Source organism: Malurus melanocephalus, unplaced genomic scaffold (genome assembly GCF_030028575.1).
Source record: "Malurus melanocephalus ecotype Western Australia unplaced genomic scaffold, MMel_1.1 scaffold_155, whole genome shotgun sequence".
Classification (NCBI taxonomy): domain Eukaryota; kingdom Metazoa; phylum Chordata; class Aves; order Passeriformes; family Maluridae; genus Malurus; species Malurus melanocephalus.
The window spans coordinates 1,284,471-1,296,143 of NW_026623387.1; the positions used below are offsets into that span (position 1 = coordinate 1,284,471).

The 11,673-nt window shown below is 40.5% G+C and overlaps 1 protein-coding gene across 1 annotated transcript in view; it reads right to left on the minus strand.

Annotated features, from left to right (window-relative positions):
- Positions 1 to 9,734, minus strand: part of CSRNP3 (cysteine and serine rich nuclear protein 3) — a 96,873-nt gene extending 87,139 nt beyond the window's left edge. Inside the window, exon 1 of the mRNA XM_057371733.1 lies at positions 9,583 to 9,734. The gene's annotated coding sequence lies outside the window, so the exon portion shown is untranslated. The remainder of the gene's footprint in view (positions 1 to 9,582) is intronic.
- Between the last annotated feature and the right edge of the window lie 1,939 nt (positions 9,735 to 11,673).

The window sequence follows — 11,673 nt, forward strand, 5'->3', positions numbered from 1 at the left end:
TGTACTCTAAAGCTCATAAATTCAGTGTCCATTTCAACAAGGCAGACGCTCCTGCAAAATTAAGGATAACTGAATTTATCTTTGCATGTTTTGCAGACACAAGCTCTACCGGCTATGTTAAAAACACAGCAAGCATTACTTTAAAAGTTGGAGCTGCAGAGAGGCATCAAATGGAGTTTCTGACTTGCAAATACCTTTATAATCACCTTAAGTGCAGCAACAGGCCTACAAGAAAATGCTTAGCAGAATCATRAACTTTGAAGGAGCCATACCAACAGAACGTCAGGGTTGACAATGAAAAGCATKATAGTCAAAAGCAACAACCAGGAATTAATTTAAACAGCTTTCTCAAGACATGTCAAACAAGGAAAGACAAAAAAAAAGTTGTCACTGGGCAGACAGATCTCTTTTCAGACAGATCAGCTTCTGAAGAGTGGTTCTGGAAGAATCCCAAAGTTGTCATTAAAACCAAAAATCCTCACTTCTTACACAAACTGTTAAGCCCTAGGCTAGGAATGATTTTCAAAGCAGTRAGAGAGTCTGCTTTATTTTGCATCATTGTGAATAGATAATAATTTTTGGTGAAGTTAATGAGCAATAGAAGCTGGAGAACGGGCTTTCCTTCAGTGTTCAGACACACATCAGAAAGTCATATGCAATGAGAAGGCATTCAAGTTCCCTTGTATTTAGAACAAGTGTTTATATTCAGCATGTCTGTAAGGGAGAGGTGCAGACAATGGTCTCCACAGTCTTCCTACTGTATCCTACAGATCTTCTTATACAAGCTCAGTCAAAAATTGTCTGAAAAATCTGTCCAGTCAGGTAGCTGTGTGCCATGATGAGATACAGGGCTTAAATGTAACTGGAGGGACTCTGAGGTAGAAGAAATCTGCCTTTGTCTAATGATCAGATGTTCCTATCTGACAGGTAGGTGGTGTGATGAAACAAAGATGGCACCAAAAATGGTACCCTTATACRGCTACAACAAATAGGGAAAATAGGTTGGCCATCAGACAATTCCTTCAGTATTTCTGCTACATATTGAATATGTAGAAATGCAGTGTACAGCACAAGTCAAAAACCTGTCTTTGTAATTAAGCTAACTTATCTATTACCAAAACTATTAGCACTTCCCTTAGGGTAACAGGGAACAGTTCCAAAAAAGCCTCATTGGTAAACAGATTAAGTATAAAAGGGTAAAGGGAATCATTCACTAAATGTTATGGATTAAAATAAAATAGGAAAAGTTCAATATAAACTGGAATATACAGGAAAGCCACTTCAAATATTTTCATTTATCCCACAAATGCCTCTTTTTGCTATTTTAACCTACTAATGTACAATTATCACTAAATATTTTCACCAGCAACAGAAAAAAATATCCATTTTGGAACAATTTGAACTTCTAGATGAATGCTGATTTCTCTCTGCTTRATAAGATGGATTGAAAAGAGGAGTTCTCTAATMATTTATTACTAAAACTAGACTAAATATKAATTTAAATCTGTTTTTGAAAATCTAATAGTAAAATGCAAGCAATTCCAGATATTCTAATAAACATTATATTTCATTCTAGGGACACAATATAGTAAGAGAACAGAAAACCAGGCAATTTTAGCTTTATTCATGGGGTTTTTCCTTCTCTTTGACTGACATTTACAGACTTGATCTTTAACATCCTTTAAGGAAAACAATAGTTTTGCAAATAATTAAGTGAATGCATTCATTTTACAGATAATGTATCACTATAAAAACTACAATTTTTCCACATCTTATTAGAAATTTTAATCACATCCAGGATCAGAACCTGTTTGGGTACCGTTTCATAAGTAATATATCAGAWGCTGTAAAGAAAGCCCAATAGTGATCAATTCAGGAGCTGTTCTAAATCTTTAAATTACTTTAATTAAGCACAAAATATGTTAGCAATTTTTGTTMGTATCAGCATTTTTATCAGACTGTTCAAAGAAAAGACTATAATAATTACTTTTAATCRTTAGTTATTTTTAAATTTAATCCACGCTGCATTCTGGAAACAAACATGGGAATTTTCTCTAAAACCCCTATTCATAAGGGAGGTACCACAATCAAAGAACTCAGCGAGAACATCGGTTCGGTGCAATCATGCACTGACATCTAGTGAATACTTGCTGTTAAGAAATTCTGTTGATTATCTCCTCATCACCCGTGCACRACAAATGTTACCAATACTCATAATGACAAGATGCTTCAAATTCAATGTTTCCTTCTTCCACTTAGGGAGACATTAGGACGTGTGGTATTTCCTGTACACAAGCATGAGATAACACATACATTATTTGACCTGCTCAAAAATGCGTATGTCCCTGTAAATGAGTCACTACTTTATTTTATTTTTCATGCATAATGGTAGTCTAGTGACTGGTACACAGCACTGCAGTGAGAACAAGCAGACAGACAAGTTCTTCAAGAYGAGATGGATTTTGCAAACCCCCAACTCCACTCAGGGAGTCAGCTGGCTCCATACACAGCACAATTGTTTTCTTTTCATTATGCAGCAGATGGTGCTGGAGATGATCTGAAAAGYCCTTAAACATGAACGGCACATGCAGAGAAACAGTGGAGACTGCAACCAGAGGATTTATAGCCGAGAACAATCTGGGGTCAGTGATTATGTCATCACATTGTCACTCCTAACGCGTCTCAACAGAGATGCAGAAGCTAGCTGTTCAACCCATTCATCGAGCTTCATGCAGAATCACCAGCCTTACATCCTCACCAGAAATAACAGAAAGTACCTGACATTGTTACAACTTCTCTTGTTCTTTAATTGCATTTAAGGGATCCCTTTTCCTAAACTTTTCACATTTCATCAGCCTAAAATCCAAGGTTACAACTATCAGTTCTGTTGAATACTCAGGGAGCACTGGATAAATTATTCAGTGGAAAACTGCACTGCCTAGTATGACAAGCAACACCAGAAAAACAAATGCCAAAATAAGACTTTGAGCTCTTACAAGTGGGTTGAGACTGTGTTGGGAGGCAGGGTGGGAGTAGTAATGAAACACACTGCCAGATGCTGTCCATCACCATRTATCTTTTCAGACTCATGTTCAGAATTCCAGTTTTCATAGCTTGATTTTCTTGAATTTCCAGAGTGTTCCAGGCTCACACACAGCATTATGAATTATATACTACTGCAGCCTGTAAGCATTTTTCCAATATTAGYACGGAACTGACTTTGGTGGAAGTCACTGGGAAGAAAAAGTTAAAATTAGTCACTCCAGACCTTCTAGCTTCACTTGGAAAAWAATTATGTGCATCCAGGGTATTCATGCTTGGCTCTGGGTGCTAAGCTCAATTTCTCGCTCATGTATATTCAAGTAATTTTGTTACAGCTATAACATACACTGGTGACGRCAGTGGTGAAAAGTCTTTTACAAATGGGTATTGGATGAAGTTACTACCTCAATACTAGGTTGCCCTACTTCTGTATRATCCTTTCCAGCAGAACTGCTTGTCTTTGGATGAGTAGAATCAAAGCTGTGTTTTTTGCAGAAATCAAAGCTGTGTTTTTTTCCTTTTCATGATTCCGTAATAATACCACATCTGTGTGTGCATCAGTGGCAGGGGTAAACAGAGGCCTCCCACCTAAACYATAAAGACCAGCAGGCCACTGGCAGCTGCCTTTACTTTCCAAATTTGTTTTTAATAAAGCTCTAAATAACCTTTCACAGGTCATGAGGATAAATTTCTTAGATGTACTATTCAGATGCTTTTACAACATAAAATTATCTAGTTTACCTGTGCTGTTTGTTTCAGCAACTGTGTAATTCCCATTTTCTTTTTTACCAGTTACAAAACATAACAACCCAAACTAAACTGTGATTATGGAGGAAACCTGACAAATCTGAATAACTGGCTTCTTATTTTGGAATGAGTGCTCTAAAGAAAAAACAACAACACAGAAAACCTACTTAAATTAGAAAAAATGACCCAAGCAGAGTTACTCTGTCAATGCTTATCCTATAATGATTTGGCTCAGGATACGTCCATCACATACTCCTTGTGCTTATCTGAGACAGTGAGGGATAGACGCTGAAAACCACACTAAATTACTGCCACTGTTAATAAATTTTAGCTTCTAAATCAGACGCAGTATTTTGAGATCCTTCACTTACACTAGACTTTTTAAGTCTGTTTAAGAAGTAAATATTTGATGAATGCATCTTGGAAACAAGCTCACATTGAAGTAAATGTTAAGAGGAGCCAATGCAAATCCTGAGCAACTTTAACTCTCATTACTTTTTAAAAGCATATACAACGTTCACAAATACATAAGCCTAYAAATTTCTATAGATATACAGTTGTCTCCTGTTTGTTGAGACTGTATTTGGAATACAACATGCTTTTCTGAGCTATCACTACAGTAAGGCTTGACAATTTTCCCATCTCTGATACTGTTACAAATTAGAACAGGTTACTGTATTCTTGTCAAATAAGAATCCACATTTAAGTGCAAAGCATGGGCAAAACAAATGATTTTGGAGAGGGACATGACACGGAACAGCAGAGTGCCTGATCAGCTTTCAAGGATCAAAATTTCTTCTTTAATAAAGAATATTTATACTCCCTCAAACCAGCACTCKGCTTTGCAGTTCAAAAATCCTTGTTGCCATGGGAACCACAAAAGAAGCCAGTTGTGACATAGCAAGGCTATAACAGAAACAAGTCTGCTGTGAAATGACCAACAATCCAGGCTTTTGTATAAAAAATACTGGAGAATTTTCATCCTGAAAACAAAATGCTACCTCAGATCTTACTTCCAAATCCTCCTTCCAGAAATATTTTGCACATTTTCAGTAAAACCTGATCATCTATACAGATATTGTATATACACAATGAGGGAAATTTGTGTTTCAGATCTACTACATCCAGTGCAAAAATACCAAATTCTGTATGTTCTCTTCCAGATATATTTGGTACAAAGTGTACACCAGTGATTTACATTACTACTCTGTGTAGAGGGACTGACCAAACAGAGCTCAAAAAAACAGAAGAGACAAAAGACTAAAGCMCACACACATTAAAAAATATTGCATAAGACAAATTATTTAAACAAGACTTCTAATGCAATTGTTTAAACCAATATTTCAAGGTTATACATTCAATATGCCCTTCATATCTATGTTCTCACCAGGTAACAAAAAATAGTGCTTGATTACTAAAATAGAACATCATGCCTTTCAAGAAGGCTGTTGGCACTTCAAAGTRAAGTGAAAAAATAGTGTCAAACCGAGAGTCATGCAATTCCCACTTGAACACAACCAGTTTGCAGAAGTGTGAATAAAAAAACCCAACAGGCTGATCAAAGGATCCATGTAACAACATGGAGTTCATACTTTCAAACATAACCCTTTCAGCACCCCATTATAATCTTATCAAGACACTAGATTTATTTTCCTATTTCCAATTTATTTATTGTCAAATATGTGTATGATACAAAATTTCTTGAAAACACCACACCACAAGTACTGCACTGAAATGATGTGATCTCTAGGTCACATATGCAGATTTGTGACACAACAATGAAGTTGGAGAGAACCCTGAAGAAAACAGTTTTGCAAAACTGTTACCTGCAAAAACTGCTTTTATATGTCAAAGCAGTGTCATATATGCTTTAAATAGCTTTTAACATTATAACTTAATTATCAGCATTATAACTTAAGTATCAGATTATGACAAACTAATTTAAAAAGAATCACAGGAAACAAGGTCTAACTCCTGCCTGCAGACTGGYTCATGGTTCCAGATTGCTTTGCAGAACCATTAATTAGGAAATACATTCTGTTTTATCAGTTCTAACAACACTTGCTTATCAGTCAGCACATTATACAGAATGTATTATCACTGAAACAAATTAGCTTAGATTACCTTCATTTCATCCCCCTCCCTGAGTACAGATAAGAGCAGCTACCTCCAGTTTGGCCATGCCCACTCTCCTTTTTGACCTAGACTGCACACTCTGGCACAGAACTGCAYACATCTCACAAAATACTTGGACAAATCATCAAGTAACTGAGAATATTCAGAATAATGGAAGGCATTCCTAATAGATAGGGTACTTGRCTGGGAAATGGGAAATGCAACAGGCTTTTCTTTTATACTGTCAAAGCCGTACAGCAAACAGGATGATGGGGAGAGGGAGCAGCAATACCTGCATCTTTATTAAGGTTTGCCTCAAGAAGTCAAGCAACTTACAACAAAGTGGAACAGTTAAGTGTGAAAAACTTYTAAAGGTAAAAATTTACTTTCAGAATAGTGGGGCATTATTCTTTTGACAGGTTTTTCGAATTAGAAAAAATATAAGCTTCCTTAAATGGGTTGTGGGATAAGAAAGTAACTAATGTAGTACAATGATGCATACTAGAAACAGCAAAAACAAAGGAAAATATTTAATCTTCTATACCATTTTACATGCACGTATCAGTCCTTCACTTAACACTATCTATTTGATGAATCCCTTTTCCAGTAACAAAAATGCTCGACTTTTCTCAGATTCATACACACATTAGGAGGATGTCTTCACTGCCAGAGAGATCTGAGAGACTGGAAAGACTGATGTCTAGAGACATTTTGGGGTGCATGTGTGTGGGGGCAGCACTACATCAGGCCCTCCCTGGTGAGGCAGTGCACTGCTCTGCAACCCCCATCCCTAGAGCCAGCAGGCCAGCCCTGCAGTGGCTGCCAGTCCCTGGCTCAGGGGAGGCAATGCAATGCTCCACACCCCACCTCTGGAGTCCTTAAGCCAGGTCCTAAGTGGCCAAATGACTGGAAGTCCCACTTGGGGGAAGGGTCCATGAAGGCCAAGGGGTATTTAAGGCCAAACACAAGACAATCAGCTGTCTTGATACTACCTCCTCTAAGAATTTTTATCTGAATACCACTGGAATCCAAGTACCTATATGTGTCCTTTTCTTCTAATTCCCTCTTGGAATTTTTGAGTAATTTAAAAGGGAACTGGCTTAGAGTTTGCTAAATTGAATGGGCTGAGATAATGCTTTGAGAAGTGTTTTATGTTGACTGAATGCTGTATTAAACCCTTTGTCAAAGTTTGTTTGATTTTCTGAAGTTGCCAATAAAGGTTTTTTTGCTGTTTTGACCTCTTGAGAATACCTTGTCAGTATTTCTCCTCTGCGTCTCACTTAGAGCACATGAACAATCGTAAGCCCTTTTAAGTGTCTCATCAAGCGAGTTGCTTGAGACCTTTACAGCATCCAAACCTTCTTATCCTCTGGCTCACTGTTTCTCTAAATTAGTGTGCTGGGTTTGCCTAGGAGTTAATTTTCTTCACAGCAGTTGGTGTGGTTTTGGATGTGTGCTGGAAACAGCGTTGGTAATTCCAGGATGTTTTTGTTATCACTGAGCAGTGCTCACACACAGTCAAGGCCTTTTCTCCTCTTCAGGTGGCCCCACCAGCACAAGGAGCTGGGAGGGGACACATCTGGGACAGATGTCCCCAGCTGACCAYAGGGAYAGCCCACACCATATGGKGTCATGTTCAGCATCTAAACCTGGGGGAAGAAGGGGGGATATTTCAAGTGATGGCATTTGTCTTCCCACGTCACAGTTAGGTGTGGTGGAGCCSTGCTGTCCTGGAGATGGCTGAACACCTGCCTGCCCATGGGAAATGGTGGATGAATGCCTTGTTTGGCTTTGCCTRTGTGCACARCTTTACCTCCCGAACTGCTTTACCTCAACCTACAAGTTTTCTCACTTTAACTCTTCTGATTGTCTCCCCCATCCTGCTGCTGGGGGGGTGAGCAGCTGTGCAGTATTTAGCTGCCATCTGGGGTTAAACAAAAACAATCAGTCACCATCTACCACCTGTTGAAGACTCCCCTGTGGAAAGTAAACCAAACCACAGTTCAGCCCCATTCCCCCCCTCTTTACTTTGAAATGACTGATGTTATAYATCCATGCAGTAACATCTGTTTGTGGTTAAAGCAAGCTGTGCTATCAGTGTGACAAGTGCCAAAATAGGCTGTATGCTGATCTGTAGTGTCTCTACAAGGCCATTTGTTTCCAAAATACAACAATTTACAATAGTGAATGYGTGTTGTAACACAGATTACAAGCTCATGCAGTTGCTTATTGCCTCCACAGCCGCTGCTATGCAATCATAAAGGCAGAAAATAATTTGAAATTGACATTAGAACAACCTGACAATCAAAAATTCAAAGACTAAGACACAAGACCTATCACAAAGATAAATTCACAGCAAGATAGCACTGCATGCTGCAAACACTTCTCAGACTATTATACAATTATTACTTCCTTACCAGAGTAAAGAAGCCAGTCTACATTCAGGTGCTTTATATTCCATATATACTATCTAACTCAAAAYACAAATAGATTCCCAAGGTTCAACCAAACTTATACCACATATTGCAGAAAGTTCTATTTATTTCAYGGTAAAAGCTAAATAGATCTAAAAAGCTTTATGATATCTGAGAATGCTTTAAAATAAAGCATGTTTAGTCACAAACTATCCACATTTTCTCATTTAGCTGTACTTAACTGCTAAATGCATTCTCTGAAACAACTTATGATGAGTTTTTTAGTGATTAGTAAGAGATGTTGCTGAGCCAACCTGAATTATTATTTAAACAATAAACACAAAAATAACATATTGAAACAACAGCCACAGATAACAACAGAAACACAAAGAGGGCAGACCTTTCCTTACAGTTAATTTTAAACCGTATTTTAAAGATTACTTTAGCCTGCTTTCCTCTGATGAGACTAAAAAGCATAGAAGTTGTGCTGCAGTCACTTCAAGRTATGCCACTACAGCATCTTTACCCTTGGGTCTTTATTTACTTTGCCACTTCTCAGGGTAAATATACTGAAATTTACAAACCTCTTAGAGCTCTGTTTTTTCCACACACTACACAAAAATCCATTTTCCMATTTGCRCAYTGATAAAACAACGAAGATGTGGATGAAAACTCTTTTGTGGCAGACTTTTGTTAACACATCCTTCCCCAGTAAAACATGTCCGCATTCAGTAAAGTGCAATATATAATTACCCATTAAGTGTGAAAGAACATGGGAAACTGAGCATGTTTTTCAGCCTGAAGCAATCTATTMATTATTGAGCTCTACTAGCCTGGATCAGCCACTGCCTCTCATAACTGTTTGTCTTTCCTGCCTCCTTAGATCAGRAGATGTTTTGGACAAAGGTACCTTGTCGCTCCTGAGTTGCTGTGCTGAGTGGATATAGCACACAATTTCTCACACAGGACTAGCACAGTCTTGCAGCAGCACGGGATTTATCCAGATATACAGAAATCCCCCGAGACGTTCCCATTTATTCCGCGATGCCGGGGACAGGTCGGGCCACCCCTCCGAGCAGCGAGGCGGCCAGGCCCGGGCGCTGTGTGCCGGCTCCCCCGGCCCAGGGAGGCGCAGCCGGGCAGCCCCCCACACCGAGCGGCTGCGAGCCGATGGGCAGCTGGCACCGAAACGCTGGGCCAGCTGCAGCACCGAGGGACGGCGAAAACCCAGGGAGCCCTAAAAGGGTGCCGCAGGCCACCTCACCTCGCATCCCTTTACGTCTCAGGTGCCACATCTGCCAGGAGAGACAAGCGGTCTACAGGCGAGGATCCGGTAAATCTCCGATTCGGGGACAGCCGCTGTCTCTGGGTGACTCACAAACCCAGGCGCCGGTGGGGTTTGCTCTCCTCACGCAGCTCTCCCAGCTCTGGGGCTGGCAGCGGGCGCACCGGGCTCCACCGCCGCCGCTGCGCTCACAAACACCCACTGCGCTTGCGGCTCCTCACCTGAGCCGCCGGTATTCCAGCGCTCCCTGCCGCCTCCCCGCTTCGCCAGCCGGCCCCACGCCGGSAGCCGCGACCAACAGGGACGCGGGGCCCGCGCCCTCCATCACCGCCAGAGAGCGCGGCGAGCGGCGCTCTCCCAGCTCTGGGGCGGGGTGACTCCGAGCGGCTCCCGAGGGCCGCCCCGCCCTCCCCGGGCCACCCTGGGGCGCTGCCCGGCCCTCGCCTCCCGCCCGCGGCTGGCCGTGCCCTGGGAAGCGGCCGCGCCCCCCGCGCCCCCTCACCTGGCCTGGGGGCGGGTCCCGGTGGCCGCCGTGAGGGGGCGGGGGGAGATGGCGCAGGGCGGGCGCGGGGCCGGGGCCGCAAGCACAGCCCGCGGGGACCGAGATGCTGTGGGGACGCGCCTGAGCATCGCCCGCCCGTGTCCCGTGTGTTTCAGCGTTACCAGTACAACTACAGATTTGTTTACAAAACAATGGAGTAGCAGTAAAGCAATACCTTAGTTGCTTGTTGCTTGGCAGGCCACAAGACATTTAATTTTTTTCTTTGTGCTCGTCTTCTTTTAAGCACAAACTCCACTCAGACGCATGCTGATTATTTTCAGTCTAAGACTGAATATATTGTTTATGTACCTGCTTTTTTCAAGATCTTTCCCTCCTCAAAACCAATCAAACCAACATGAAACTTGTCCTTTATTAGATGATTTCGGATTCTCTCATCTCTCCTATTTTACACCCTGCCCTGACAATTGCTTTTTCACAGCTGAGGTGAAAAACCCAACTGAAACACTGCAGCCTAAGAGCTCACTACGCGGCTGTAGCGATCATCATTTTTAGGGCAAATAATCTMAACAGACCATCAGTGGTTAAGAACAGTGAAGAGAAGGGACGARGGGCACGCACCTTCCTACTGTTCCATGTGCAAGTGTTTCTGCTGGGGTGCACACCCAACCCAAAGTTTGGAGTTCCACATCGCACAGATCACTGATTACARCTGGTTTTCTGATACTCTACAGAGGATCTGATACACAGTGCACATTTGCACATCTATGGTAATTAGAGTTTGTGCTTTTAATCTGTTCAGTGTGTCCTACCTTCATGGCATTACTTTAAATTTACAACAGGAGAAAGYTCTTTATAGAAATAACACTCAAACATGATTTTTACCTAAAATTTTGGCTCTTGTGTCAGCACAAAATAATAAACTATACTTTGAAAATTACGAGATAAACAATTTTTCTTTGTAAGACAACGATAATTTGTCACTTCAAATGTAAAACGGAATTGAAATGATACGTACTGATTTGCAGCCTTGGCAGATAGAGCCTTAGCTTAACATCTGTTTTTCTAGTTGTCTCAGAATATCTGATATGAAACAGGCATTGAAGCACCAAGAGCTCTTAGATGTTATACTACTAGGATCCTGAATAGGATTAATATCCTGAAGAGTGTAAGGCAAATCATATTTAATATCTTTTGGAAAGCATATGGATTCTATTTTTTTTACTTTTCAGAAATTTATTTCTGACACTTTATATATTCATATTTTATATTCATAGCACCTATATCCAATAGTTTTTAGTGGGGAAAAAACAAAGACAAAACCATTAAATACAATAAAAAATGAATTCTTTATTCTTTTGGCTCAACTGTAATGTGGTTTACTGTTCTTTATGGTAATAGCATTTTCCTGCATGCAGTTCACCGACACACAAGTCAATATTTTTGTAAAAGGAGGAGTCAACATCGAATTTTTGTTTGTGTAAGAAACACAAAATGTCCTGATGTGATCAATTATACAAGTTTGCTATTTAATTCCTGTGGAAAAAAAAAAAAAACCATTGTGGATCCCA